The following is a 14969-nucleotide window of genomic DNA, read 5'->3' on the forward strand; positions in this document are numbered from 1 at the left end:
AAAAGTCAACTCTGGAACCAGGCTATCTGATTTGAATCTCAGCTTTACCACTTACAAGCTACACGTGGGGAATTGTCGAACCTCTAAATGCCTCAGTTTCCTTTTTTATAAGTGGGGATTATAATACATATATGATAGGCTTATTTTTAGAATTACAGAACTTAATATATAAAAATATTTTAAACAGTTCTTGACATCCACTAAGAGCTCCATGAGTGCCAGCCAGCATTATTATTTACACTGGACTCCATAAGTCCAGATTTCGGTCACCAACTGAGCAAATGATTAATATTACTCCCAACTGCTCAAGTGAGCACAGTGAGTAGAGGATTTTAGTAATTGCCTCCGTATCAATAGAGTCAGCCTAATCTAAAGCTATGCTCTTTCTTCTTTGGTCTAGAACTCTCAGACTCGCTCATCACATGTATTCCCCAGATCTTTGCTTTTACAAATTAGCAGAATCTCACAACTTCTGTCATGGATAAGTCTTCTCCTTCAAGGTTTGTCTTTCCAATTGGTCTCTAGAGGTATGCTAGGAATCACAATCATTGCCTTCACTTGGCAAGGGAAGCCAATGCAGGGCTGGAATTGTGAGGAGTGTATTACATTATCCGAAGTCTCTCAGGTCCCTCATTTCGGTCCTCAGGGTCCTACTCTGTTCAAATCAATGCCCTTGGTTTCAAATAAGGCAGTGTCCAGGCTGTGAATGTGAATGACTTTGTAATTCGGCAACTCACAAGATCAAAGTTTGTTTTTAGTTTTCACCTATCTTGGCCTCCAGCTGCTAGAAAAAAAAAAAAATGTTGCTATTGTTGTTTGTTTTAGAAGTTGTAGAAAATCCCTGTTATCTATGTGCTTTGAGCTGAGAATTTAGGAATTTGAGCCTAGAAATTAGGAATCAGCACTTATTCGCCTTCTTTAAGCTGTCCAACTCCATAAACAACAATGACAACAAAAACATCTGACTTCCACAGTCCTTATATTCTTCAGCTGCTACTTGGTCTTTCAAAAGCTTGACTTCAGTGTATACTTTATTCTTGATGAGTACAGTTGATGATCTAATAAACTGTTTCACTACTATATGCCAGTGGCTGTCTGCATCAAAACCCTTTAAAGCCGTGGATTTTCAACTCTCAGCCTTAATCAGACTAGATGAACCATCCCTGAATTCTTCTGTTTCCCTGACGGTTTATGCCTCTTCTTTCTAACATCTGTATCGGTCAGGATACTTATTTATAAGCAACAGAAACTTATTTTGGCTGATTTAAAGAGAAAAGGAATTTTATTTAAAGGAAAAGGGAGTCAGGTTCAGAGGCATGTACATCTAGAAAGAACTCTTAAAATCATGTCTTAGAACTCATAAGGTGAAGATATTGCTGCCTCTATCACTATATATTAGATATCTCAGCTTACACTATCAACACCATGGCATCAGTTACTAGGTACCACTGCTAGAAATTTCCCCAAAACTTGATCAACTACCTTTGCCATCAGAGGCTTTCCCTCCTGCTAAGATTACATAGTGAATAATTCCCAGGCCATGAAAGATAGACATTTCGGGTCCTAGGCAGGAAAAAAACAATTCATTTATTTCACATTTTGCTCCAAGATTGAATCACATGGGTCCCAGATTTATAAGATTTATGTACACAATTATTATTTTGTTGCTTATAATTTTCATACAACTCAAATAGGTCAAGAAATGTGGTTTATGTATAAGGACCTTAAATATCTCTTTTGGTTCTTGGTGTACTCTTCAAGTGGTTTCTGCCTGATTTTTGTTTCTTCCCGGTTTCCTGGGGGTGAGCAGCATAGTGTAGTAGAAAGAGTCTAGGGTTTGGAATCAAAACTTGGGAGCCAATCTTGACTTTGACCCTACTTAACAGTGACTATTTGTGGGCATATTATCTGTTTAAAGTCCTGGCTTCTTCTTTAAAATGGGTATAGTAAACTGTGTTCCATGAGTTGTTATGAGGATGAATACAATTCACAAACATCTTTGTAAGATGCTAAGAAACAATTGACTTGGTTGTGTGGACAGAGTTGTGTTTTCTACATTTATAACTGAACAATTATTTGAAGTATGGCATGTTGAACAAACATACGCAAAGAAATGGAGCAGACTTAGCAATATCAACAGACACTGTTACCTTGCTGTGTAGTAACCCCAAATATCTTTCTTTGTTCAAAAGGGGTGGAAATGATGAAAATGAATCACTGTTCACCAGGTAAGCATGACCTAGACCATCACTACCAGGCCTTTCACTATTGAAATCTCATTGAGTTATTTTCTTCCTCTCTAAGTTGGTAATGAATTTTCTCTTGAGAAGAAATGATGAAATATACAACTCCATCCTAGTAAGCATCTTTCTGTGTACAGGCAGAGCCTTTTAGCAATTATTACTATAAAACTTTACTCTGTAAGAAAAACAATTGAGATATATTAATTTCCCTCAAAGGCATTGCAAATATATTATACAAATAAATAGAATATATAATACAAATTTGTATTATATAAAATATGAATAATGTGTGTACCTATGAATATGATACCCTCACACTTTCTCTGTATACACATATACATTTGTAAAAATAATCCTGAAATAACAGCCATCTGTAATATCCTCTATAGCAGTGGGTTCACAAAGTTTAAATGATTGATGTCTTTCAGAAATCTAGGTAACCAGGTGGTACAATTATTAACCACTCTGGGGAACTGGGCTTCAAAGAGAATCAATTAGGATTAGAATCTGTACCATTTGTATCCAAAGCTCAGAAAATCTTGACCACCAGATGTCACCATTCTTCTATTTCCCTCCCAGTGCCCAAAGAGAGCTTGAGATCTTATTTTCTTCCAAGGGACTAACAGAAATATGTGTCTCCCAACATTCCTGGAATTTTGCCAACAGATGTTATAAAGAGGAATTGTCCTGCCCATACAGATTTCCTAGCAGTTCTTGAGCATCGCCTGGACAGTTTTTGACAGCTGAGGATCCAGGTGGCTGATATCTTGGCACCCATCTGATCAGAAAGTGTTAGAGGCATTAATTTCCTCCAACTTTAAGTTAAAGGTAGGACTGACCTAATATGCTTAGAGCTTAAAGCTAGCTCAATGCCAGAGAGGCCAAGGGGTGTGTTCCATTAAGATCCTGGAGTCAAGGGACCTCCCTAACCAGCCCCGGGGGCTCAGAGAGCTCACTTACAAAAAGAGGAAGTTGGACTAAGTCATTTCTGGGGTCCAAAAGTTTTTCGATCACCGGGCTTTTAACTGCCTCTACTGGGGAAAGTGGGTAGCAGAGTGAGGTGATCTAAGTTCAAGAAAGAAGACCACAGCAAGAACAGTGAAATGAGGATGGAGAACAAAAGAGAAAGTTGAACATAAACCCTCATACAATAACATGACATAGTGACTGGTTATGGGCCCTGAACTTGCTGGGGTTATGAATCTTGTCATTCTCACCCCTAGGTAATCCACTAGGCCACTCTCCTTGCATTCCAGATATTATTTAACAGCGATCTATAATGTTTAGTGATGTAGGGGCTTGACTGAATTTAATATGTCATGTCAGTCAATGTTCTCTGTGGTACCTTCAGGGCATGGGATGTATTTTATTCCTTTTTCAATTTACAACAGTAGAATGTTCAGCTAGCTTGTGTACGGTGCTCATAAAATCTCGAGGTGTGAGGGGGAAAGAGAAAGAAATGTCATTTCTTATTGAGCACCTACTATATTCCAGGTATTGCTAAGTACATATATTTTATTTCATCCTCAAAATAGTCACAAAGCAGCATTTATTGTGCTCATAAAGAAGCTAAATTCACATAATTAACTGGCTTGCCCAAGGTCATAAAAACCAAGTGGCAGAAACTCATACTGCTTCATATAATCCATTCTACGAGGGTGGAAACTGAGGCTCAGGGCATTTATTAAAGTTGCTTGCACCGGTAGATGATTGAGTCCCCAGTCTTCCCTCACAGGGTTTCACTACTGAAAGAGCCCCAGTGCTTAGAGGCTTCAACTGCACCACTTTGGAGGATGCAGTGTCATATCAGCATTTGCACACTGCCTCTGACCTTGCTAGAGTGTTATTTATGTCTCCCTCGCTCCTTTCTCCCTTTGGGCTGCGGAATTGAGAGGTTACAAGTCCTCTCCGACAAGGTTGGTAATTTGCAGACGGTCCCTTAGTGGCTGGGGTGTTCGGAATTGGCTGAGCGCTCCGCCGGGAAGGGCGGGGAGTTTGCTGAATGTTCCTGGCCAGAATCCCTGCCTTCCAGAGTCGCGAGACGAGAAGCGGTGAGAAGTTGGAGAGGTCGGGTAAGGGAGGGTTGGAAGAAATTGCGGACAGACTCCTAACCGTGGTCGGCTGAGCACCCGAGGAGTGTCTCTGCCGCGTCGGGCCGAGTGTGGACGCGCCGCGCTCGGCCCCGCCAGAGCTGGGAGTTTGCAGACCGTCCCTGCCGCGGCCAGCTCGGCGGCGGCCCTGCGGCTCCCGCGGCAGCCGCGGCGGCCCCGGGCGCGATCCAGCCCAGGTAGTCGCGCCGCAGGCTCGGGGCGCCGCGACTCTGTGGCCCGCTACGCCGTGGGCCCCGCGGGGACGGTGGCTGGAGGGCACTCCTGGCTGCTGCTGCCCACCAAGGAGGTGAGAGCCACTGAGTCGGAGCGATCGGGTCGAAGCCCGCCATCCGGGCGGGAAGATGCACGGAGAGCGGACCACGGCGGGCGCGGGGAGCTAAGCGCGGGCGGGGAGAGCCAGCACCTAGAGCGGCGCAGTCAGGGGCTTCCGCCCGCCGCCCCTCGGCGTGGGTGTCCCGGCCGCGGCAGCTTTGCAGGACCTGGGAGTGCAGCGGAGGACGCGCCTTGAGGCGCCCACCTGCCTGGGGCAGCCCCTCCCTAGGGGAGGCTGCAGGCCCCCTGGACTCGGGGAGAGGGCTTGCGGGCTTTTCAAGGGACTGTCCGGAAGAGGCTTTGGTTATGCGGGCTAGAGGCGAGCGGCCAGGGATGGAAGATGGGTGCTCACACCGCGGAGGAGTCTTGATGGGATCACGTTGCGGGTGTGGGCCAGACCCGGGCTCTTCCCGACCTGGGCGCACAGAGTGGGCTCAGCCACCGGCCAGTGGGGAGGAAAATGAAGGGAGACGATGGCCCCGGAGCCCTGGGGAAGAGGGATGCGGCGAGCGGGCGCTCTGGTCCGGGGGACCAGGGAAGTCCAGCGGTGTCCCCACCTCTGGGGGATGGCCGGCGGCCCGCGATCCCGCCAGCGAGCTCTGCCAAGCTGCCTGGCGGGAGAGGCTGCGGGGAGCGCAGAGCCCACACCCGCGCACACACTCCCCGAGAGCATGCTCAGTGCGGCCTTGGGAACTTCCTGCCGAGTCGCGAGCCGCCAGGCCCCCTCCCCGCCCGGGGCTCACAAAGTTGGGGGTGGCGGGGCGCGCGAGTCGGGGGCGCGGCCCCCGCCTGTCGCCCATTGGTGTCCCCGTCCTCGTTCCCTGCCTTGCCTTTGCTCGACCCCAGAAGCTTCTCTCGCCGGCAGCCTCCACGACTGAGAACGGAGGCGTGGATGTCATTTTCCTCTCCCCAAGGCCAGGTCCGAGGCCGCGTGGCCGGAGGCCTGGCGGTGCGGCCGCCTGCGGGGTGTACCTGCTCGCCGTGCGCTTGCCAGGCGCACGGACCCCGCGCGGTGAGCAGACTGGGTGGAAGGGGGTGTGTGAGCGCGGGGACGTTGGCGCACACACTCGCTGTCACACACAAAGCCGTGGTTTCGTAGCTACTGCGCCGTAGAGGGAAGAGGTGTTGCTTTTCATTGTCCAGCCTCAGTTGGAGTGCCGACAGGGTGTTCGATGCCTGGGAGATGCCAGAACCAGGCGATGCATTGGTTTTAAGAAATGCCCGAGGCCAGGTCTAGGGCCGGGTACTCTTGGCACTTACTGCCAGGCGCGGCCCAGGTCCGAAGCCGCTGTCTGCACCTGGCTCTGGCAGTCCAGCTAGGAAAGGTTGGGCACTTACGAGGCTGTGAAACTGGGGAGGAGAAAGCTGAGGTTTGTGTGGGATTCAGGTGGGATGGAAACACTGCACTTGTAAACACTCAAATTTAAGTGTTAGAGGCAGGATCTCATTCTAGAGGCAAGTGCTAAGATGGTGCTCCCCGCCCCCGTTCATTGTCAGGACCTGAGCAACTTGGATGGTTTTACTCCGAGCTCCCCTCCCCCACTTTTAGCCACTGTGTCACTCACATCCTAAGCCTGACCCATTATCAGAACTCCTTTGTGTTTGATTCGAGAAAAATCACAAAACATTTTTCATGATGGGCGAACCATCACAGATCTGTCTTGATAAAATGCATTTTCATCCCCACTTCCTCTTTTCTTACAAACTCTTTTTGATGTTATTATTCAGGACTGAGTTAAGCACCCTCTAATTTTTTGGCTGTTAGGATTAGAGCTAAGCTCTCCTCTCTAGAGGCCTTTTTAGTTTTCTCCAGTTACCAACTTGATGTCTGTGTAGTCAGCCTGAAGTGGAGAGGCCCTGAAAAACGTGGTTATTGAGGAGGGGGAAGGGGTTTGCCCCTTTTAGGGACTGGGAGAAGAGGAGAAGGAAGCCCCTCTGCCTGACACCAGATTCTGACAGAGCTGGGTGTCTGGACATAAGGTTTGGGCTTTTCCTTTCATCTCCTTTGTTCTAGCCTGCCTTGCTGGGTCTGGGATACTTGTGACTAGAGGCACTAGGAGAAAGGAGTCTTCAGTCCTGGTTGGGGCTTTGCAAGGCTTACAGCTGCACAAGTGGTGCCAGTTGGTTTTAAAGCAGACTGCAGTGGCAGCAGGGCTAGAGGGCTCACCCAGATCTGCCAGTGGCATCTGTGTGTTCCAGCTAATGCTGCAAAGCAGCTCATGGGCTTTTGCATCTCCTCAGGAGTGTGCATTTCAAGTGCTTTGTGTTTGGAAGTGTGAATACAGTACACATTTATATATAGTCACACATCCATATAGGTTTTTATAAAGAAGCATGGGCATATGTATGTGCATATGCTGTGTTCTTTGGTAGCATCTTGGAGCTGGAAGGGACTTCGGGAGATCAGAGGAATTCAATTTTTTTTTCCCTTTTCATTCAGTTTTGTCAGTTTAAAAATAACCAACCAGCCTTCTCTCCAACTGGCCTCCTAAAACATTGAAATGCCAGAGTCCCCCATGATCCTATCCCAGCGGGAGGCCTTTGGCTCCTCCCCTGAGAAGTGTGGCTCTTCCGGATCTCTTCTAGATGTCACCTTGACATTTGGCCTGACTTTTCCTAATGCTCTGCATGGCTTGGGGTCTCAGTCCCTACATAGTTACTCTCAGGTTGATTTTGGCAGTGAGCTGTCTTACCTACAGAGGTGTCTAGAGAATTACGAAGAACAGTCATTCATAAGACTTGGGTCATCCAGGCAGGTAGTTACTCTGCTCCTTCCCAGGAGCAGTGGGGACTCATTTTTATTCCTTCCTTGTGTGTCTTCTTGGCCTCCTGGCTCTAGGAAGGTGAGGCAGTGGTTGGTGATGGTATTCTATGTTGATGTTATTATAGTAGGTCTCAGGAAAGCATGTACTATCAGGAGAATTGTCTCTGGGGGTCTTTTATGGTGGATGTCAAAGTTTGGGGAAGAAGCCTGGTGTCAGGTGAACAGTTAACAGATAATTTTGGCTGAATAAAGGTATACGTGTTCCAGAATCCAGGTACTTAAAGAGAGAGGAAATAAATTTATATTTGGGGGAGAGTGCCATGTGGGTGACAGTTGAGAGGTTTGAGTCAGAAATAAATTGGTACTTGTCAGCGCAAGTTTTACTAGGTTGCCTTTAAAGTTTGTAATTGCTTTTGAAGTCCCTCTTAATAGCCAGAAGAGGGCCATACTTTTAAATTTCTGTTTGAAATTAAGTAAAGATGCCCCCAACCCCATCCTCTAAGCCATGTCTCTGTGCTCTCTTGCATCCTGGGTCACCATCAAAAATCTGAGCGCAGTTGTGGTGACCCCTGTGCCAGCTGCAGGTATACTTATGGAGTGTTTATTGGGCAGCCACCATGAGCCACACTCTGTGCTGGTGCTGGGTATAAAGATGTCCTTGAAAATTACCTTCTCACTTTTAATTTATCTGACCTTCTCTTTCGGTGTGTTAATGCAAACTAATAGCTCTTGGAAAGCTGCCAAGGTGGGTCCCAGGGGCCTGAGTACTGTAACTATGTTTTCAACTGGAAGAGTTGGAACTTGAGCTATGTTTGCCCACTTGAGCTGTTTTATTTATTTGTTTTTCGTTGCCACAATGTGTCCTTCCCAGACTCTGTCACATTTGAAAGGTCGTATGTTTGTGTGGGAGGGGTTACATAAATCACTTTGTTTCTTCAAAATCCCACAGGTCTCTTGTCTGATCACTGTAACCTTCTGGAAAGAAAACGGGCCTTCCTATTGAGCCCTTTGTCCTTGAAAACAATCGGGAGAGGATAGAGGGAGAAGCTCTCATGGCTGGGTTCGGTGGGAGCCATTCACCCTGTAAACTGGCACTCCCACTGCCAAACCTGCCTTTGTTTATGCCTGCTGGATCTTGGCCCCACCTGGGGCGGTTGGTTATCTAGGATGGCTAAGCAATATTTCTCCACTCTGTTGTCCATGAACTCAGGAATGGGGTTATCCAAGTACTTGGCACTTATAAGAGTTAAGTTTTGGTGTTTGCAATTTAATTACTTAAAAATAAAAGCCCTTCAAGATTATCCCTGTAATAATGTCAGCCTCACTTATTTGCATCCCTCTGAGTTTTTTGTGGCTGGCCTTTGAGGGAATGTTTGCCGCCCACCTGCTCCTGTCTAAACACCACTCCTTAGTGTTATACTTCTTAGCAGAGACAGCTTATAAGTCCTGTTCTGATGGTAAGCTGCTTTTTGTAAGTATCCTACACAGCACAGTCTTCCACTATAATAGTTTTGGATCTCTTTCATGTCTCAGTCTACCCATGGGTTTGTGTTGTGTTGGTTGTCAACGTAAAGATAACATGTCTTGGTGGAGAAATGTTAACAAGTGGGCAAGAAAATAGGAGAGATGGTGATGAAAAAAAACCATATCTTGTAATTGACATGATTGCAAATGCTTCTTTTTCATTTCATTTACTCCTCACTGCAACACTGAGGTAGATAGTAATGTTATTCCCAGTTTTACATAGGGAGACTGAGACTTTAGGAGCTTATGAAACCTGGCTAAGGTCACACACAGCAAGCACGTGGCAGGGTGAGGATTCAAACCCAGGAGGTCGAGGTCCAGGGCCCATATTAACTGGAATATGCTTGGTTGTTAAGGCTAGGAACCTCACCCTGTACTAGCCAGCACCTTCTTTCTGACCTTTGGTTCTGTAAGAACAATTCATAACAGCTGATAACAGATGTGTGCCTGCTTCGTTTATAGAGATGATCCAAGATGAGAATGTGATGGTCATTTGGCATCTGTCCCCCCCATTCCTAGAACCTTCTGTACGCTCACACCTGCCTTAACCTTGGAATCTACTGGGGAGCAAGCAGGTGTGTCCAGGTTCCTTCATTCTCGCAAAGTGGGAGAATCTAAGCAACTCATTTACCTTTAAGTGAGGTGTTCCCTTTCTCATGTCACCTTTTAAGTTTGACATCTTAAGAATGCAGTCTGGGATCTTTATGTTTCACTTTGAAATTCTCATATAAATTCTCCCTTCGTCCCTTCTTCCCTCTCTATCTGTCTTAAGGCTCATGGTCCCTCTCAGCATTGATTTTCACTCTTTAAGAGCATGGGGTGGGCAAGGTGTGACCTGGCAGAGGCATCAGGCCTATTCCTTAACAGTTCCAATAAAGGGCTGATAAGGACATTCCCACGGAATCTGTAGATCCTGCGAAGATTGCTGAGGCCCTGCAAATATTTCCCTGACCACCGGGATCATTGTACTTAGTGGAATTTTCCTTTTGGACAGACAATGAGCACCATTTCCTTTCATTTTATTCCTTTCATATAACTAGGATTGCATCAGGCCCATCAGTGCTCTCACCTATTCCTGATTCTGAAAGTTTCTGGTTAATAAGTAGTCCTTAGCTGCTCAAGAAGTTTAAAGTTGAGGCCTGGTCAGGGCCCACACAGAAGAGTCAAGTTCAATTGTAAGGCAATAGGCAAATGAAGAACACATTCATTCAGCTCATATGACCACTGTGGGCTTCAGTTCTTAAGTTGAAAAGTAAGGGGGGATTGAATGAGCTCCAGAACTCTGTTCAGTCCTAACACTGTTTAATCCTTTTGTGTGGCAAAAGAGGTGTAAAATAAGGAAATAAAATTCCCTTGTTGAAAAAAGGAAAAATATTGAAGAAAAACTCAAAACGTTGTTTTTGCCTTTGCTGGCAGACACTCTTTAGTAGACAATTGAAATGCTTATCTATGAAGAACTAGTCTTCTATTGTCACAATGTTTGGGGATGTTTATTTTTGTATATTTAGAAATAAAAAGACTTGCTCCCTACTTCTCAGCCCAGAAATAACCTGCTTCCCTTAGTGAAGCTATTTTTTCCCTTGAGAAATTGAAATTCTAAGCAGAAGATGACCAGGCTCTTGAAGTGCTGTGGTCACCTGGGGAAAGTGGCTAAGGATTTACACTGCCAGAAGCTGTGCCACATTCTCTTTACGTACCTCCAGCTTCACTGTGAAACAACTACTTCAAAAGCACAAGGAGACTGATATCAACCTCCTTGCAGCTGTTTTTTTTTTTTTTAATCATCCATTATTTTCAAAACTGACCTTTTTTTATTTACTGGTGTCCATGCCAATGAGGAGTTTCCTAAATGACCAATTCTTTCTCTCATGCATCTTGTTTAGGAAAGCATAATCTCTGCCTCATGCTAAGTATGATCTTTCTGTTTTTCTGTTACTTTTCTTGGTATTTCTGTTTGATATACTTCCCTTACCCTCTCTTGCAATCTTTCAGAGCCACCAAGGTTAGAGTCAGCACCAAGTGGGGATTTGGAGGGAAAGAGGCACTTTTTCTCCATCCCCCTCCCCAATAATGTTCCTCATGTGAGGAGCCTCCAGTGTTCTGTGAGACCTTTGCCCACACAGCTTCAAGCCCTACTGTCTATCAGGATGGCCTTCTCTCTTTGAGAAAGTTCTCAGCTGTAGTGACTGAAAAATGGTACATTTTCCCCTCCTTCCCTTATGTGATTTCTAACTATTGTGCTTGTTAAGAATAAAGATGACACTGTTCTATGGATAACCTTTCACTACATTATTTAGTATGCATAAATGTAATTCTCTTGGTAAATGTCATCAGCTTTATTCTAAAAGTTCACCATTCCTTATTTGCTATTCCGATGGCCAGTGAGTTCCAGAAAGGGAAAGTATTTTTCTCAGATTGGTTAAAAAAAAAATACATCTGGCCCCAAGGGTTTCTCAGAAAGGAGTATAGAGCTCTAGTAGGCACAACTGGAAGCTCCAGTTGCCTTGTATGGGGCCTGACATTGAGTCACAAGATCAGCTGGGCAGTGTGTCATCAGAGTCATAAACTCTGACAATGCCAGTTAAGGCCTCTCTGCAGTTAGTTGGCTGTGTTCATGCAGGTCAGTTCAGGGCTCTGTGATTCCAGTTTCTCGTCTGTCAGATGAGGCATTTTAGCTTCTCCTTCATCTGTGAGATTCTACTAGTGTATCTTCTTGGCTGCGCTAAGCACACTCATCAACTCTAGCTTCTTTGATCTGTCCTTAAGAGTATTCTTAGGTGTGTTCCTAGTTTTGAGGTCCTGTTTAGTTTTGTCTGTTTAGAGTACTGTTATTTTTATTATTTATTTATTTTATTATTTATTATTATTTATGCCTACAGCACCTGGTCTTCCTAGGTGGTCTCCCATCCAAATACTAACCAGGCCTGACCCTGCTTAGCTACCGAGATCAGACATCGGGCTTGTTCAGGGTGGCAGGGCTGTAGACCATGGGCCGTGGCGCGAACCCAGTACCATCTGCATGTAAAACAGATGTCCTGACTGCTAGACTATGAAACTACATCCTGTTTTTTTTTTTTTTAAATCAGTGGACCTTTTGTAAACATTGTTTCTCCCTCACCATGCACATAATTCATGAGATTATAAAGCTCAACAAATTGGGATTTTGTGTGTATTAGTGAACGAGTGGGTATGTGTGTGTGTCCATTTTCACACACAGGGCTTATTACCTTACTTTCATTTTATCTATAAAAAGGAGTGGGAGCTATAGACCTGGAGTAGTCATCAGTTAAATTAAGTCTCTAAAAAGGTGTCTGTGGAACAGTTTTGTTAATATGGCTTTTCCTCTAGTACATGCTTGGTGAATGTATGGATAATGATTTTATTGTACTTTCCTATAGACTACAATAAAGGTTTTCCATGATAATAAGTTGCTCATTCCGTCATAATGCCTTTTCTCTAATTGCCCCTATAACCAGAATCAGGTACAGCTTTCCATTTTTCATGCCATGCCTGACTCGTTTTCTCCAAGTTTCAGACTTTCTTTATCTCAGTCTTGTGGCTTCAAGAGAGACTTTTATTTCCTCATTGTCAGCTTTTAGTATAAAGGTATAAGATTACATAGTACTTCTGTTATTGCTGTAACAAGTAACTACAGACTTAGTGGCTTCAAACAACACAAAATTGGAAAAAGTAATTTTGTACGTCAGAGGTCCAACATAGGTCTCACTGGCTAAGATCAAGGCGTCCATTCCTTTTGGAAGCTCTAGCCTTTCCAACTTTTAGAGGCCACCCACATTCACAGGCTGTGCCCCCTTCCTCCAATGTCAAAAGCAGCAATGTTGAGCTGAGTTCTTGTCCCTCTGCATTAGGCTGACTCTCTGACCACAACTGGGAAAGGTTCTCTGATTTTAAGGATTATGTGATTAGATTGGGCCCACCCAGATAATCCAGGATAATCTCATCTCAAGGTCCTTAAACTTAATCACACCTGTCCTGTAAGGTAACATATTCACAGGTTCCAAAGATTAGGAAGTGAACATCTTTGGGGGGCCATTTATCTACCTACTGCAGTCCTCAGAACTTTTTGTAAAGAAATGGTATTTTTTAAAACTCTTTATGTATAGGAACATTTTCTTTCTGTTGAGAAACTTTACTGTCATAGGAAATTTGCCTGTTTCCTTCTTTTTCATATTTTTGAATACAGTTGTCCCTTGGTGTCCACCAGGGCATTGATTCCGGGACCTCTACCAGATAGCAGCTCAAGTCCTTTCTCTAAAATGGTGAAGTGTTTCCATATAACACCTATTTGCACATAGGCTACAGCAGGGTATGCCCGCCCACATGTCACTTCATTTGTGCGGATTCAGTGCAGTGCTCGGTGTGTGGCAAGTTCTAGTTTTGCTTTTTGGAACTTTAGAGGGTTTTTCAAAAAATATTTTTGATCCGTGGTTGGTTGAATCCGTGGTTGTAAAATCAGTGGCTCTGGAGGGACTAGTGAATATTCAAATCAATCATTTGCAAAACACAGTATTTAAGATTTGAGTTTCGCCGTGGCTAGACATTGAGCTACGCATGTTTACATGTTCCAGCTTATGAAATTGCTGGCGGCCCTGCTATCACAGTGAGGAAGCTGAGGTGCAGAGGAAACTTGCTCATGGTCATGTAGCCAGAAGTGGTGGAGTCAGAGTACAAAAGTGGATCTCATTGATTCCAAAGCCTGTGTTCTTTTCTCTGCCTTCCTGCCTCAGAAGTGATAATGGAAAAACAAAATGAGAAATGATAATGGGAAAACTAAGACTAATGTTAAATCTCTCCACTTCTGCTGAGGTGACGTCAAACAATAAATACCGCCTATGGTGGATGGCTTGCACTAGTGGCCCTGATTAGTGGCCTCCCTGTATCCACACTCTTTGCCTTGTAACATTGTAGGCCCCTTCCCTTCCCTCCCCAACCAATGATATTGGCCATGTGACCAACTTTGGCAAGTGGGGTGTTAGCGAATGCCTTATAAACAGTTTAGAAGAGCTTACATGTTTGCCTTTTACATAGCTGGGCTTGCTCTCTCAGATCCCTGTCACCTCCATGAGAACATGCCCGAACTAGCCTAATGGAAAGGTCTAGACACTTGAGGAGGAGCCAGGTTGTATCAGCTAAAGACATTTGAGATCCGCCAGCCCCCAGCTAAACTGCCCGCTGCATGAAGTCTCCTGAACATTTATTGCCAAGGTCGGTTAAGCCTGTCATAGATCACTAGAACCACCCAGCTTACCTGTAGAGTCATGCAAATAATTAATGGTTGTTTTAAGCCACTTAGTTCTGGAGAGATTTGTTATATGGCCATTGCTAACTGATACAGAGCTCATGTCAGATATTTGAATAGCATAAGAAATATTTGTAGTGTCCTTTTGAAGACCATTCTGAACTACTTGTAACTAAATATTACTTTTAAAAAATTTAACATATTTTTTAATGTTCTCTCAAGATTATACTATAGGCTCAAGAACTTGCCCGTTATATCTACCTCCCCCTTTTTTTCTTAACATGAAAGCCTTCTAAATTCTTACAATTTCAGTCAGAAGCAGACTTGTTTTTCCTTCTCAAGCTATGTATTATTTTTAATATGGTGGCTTTTGGCCTGCAATAGGGAATTGACTCAGAACTCACATATACATACATGTATAGATCAGCAAAAAAAGCTCATGAAACAGTGCCTACCCGTCTACCTTTAATGTCCTCTGATGTTTTCTATTCTATTTCATTTACTTAAAAACTGCTGGTCAGGAGTCAGCACTATACCTGCTGCCCATTTTGTAAATGAACTTTTATCAGAACACAGCCACTTGTTCCCGTTTCTTCATGTATTGTTTATGGCTGCTTTCAAGTTACAGAGTGGCAGAGTTGAGTAGTTGTGACAGAGATTACTTGGCCTACACACAGCCTAAAGCACTTACTATCTGACTTTTGAAGAAAGTTTTCTGACCCTTGCACTGAATTGATTTCATAACCCATCATTTA

At 44.5% G+C, this 14969-nt stretch overlaps 1 protein-coding gene and 1 pseudogene across 5 annotated transcripts in view; one reads left to right on the forward strand and one right to left on the reverse strand.

Annotated features, from left to right (window-relative positions):
* Positions 1-4188: 4188 nt before the first annotated feature.
* Positions 4189-14969, forward strand: part of MGAT5 (alpha-1,6-mannosylglycoprotein 6-beta-N-acetylglucosaminyltransferase) — a 324384-nt gene continuing 313603 nt past the window's right edge. The window contains exon 1 of one of the 5 annotated variants that reach the window (XM_039874524.1): positions 4189-4294. The gene's annotated coding sequence lies outside the window, so the exon portion shown is untranslated. The other 4 variants (XM_039874520.1, XM_039874521.1, XM_039874519.1 and 1 more) reach the window with 4 other exon arrangements.
* On the reverse strand, positions 11825-11940 carry LOC120612058 (uncharacterized; annotated as a pseudogene).

This window comes from Pteropus medius, unplaced genomic scaffold, assembly GCF_902729225.1.
Source record: "Pteropus medius unplaced genomic scaffold, Ma_sr-lr_union100, whole genome shotgun sequence".
NCBI lineage: Eukaryota > Metazoa > Chordata > Mammalia > Chiroptera > Pteropodidae > Pteropus > Pteropus medius.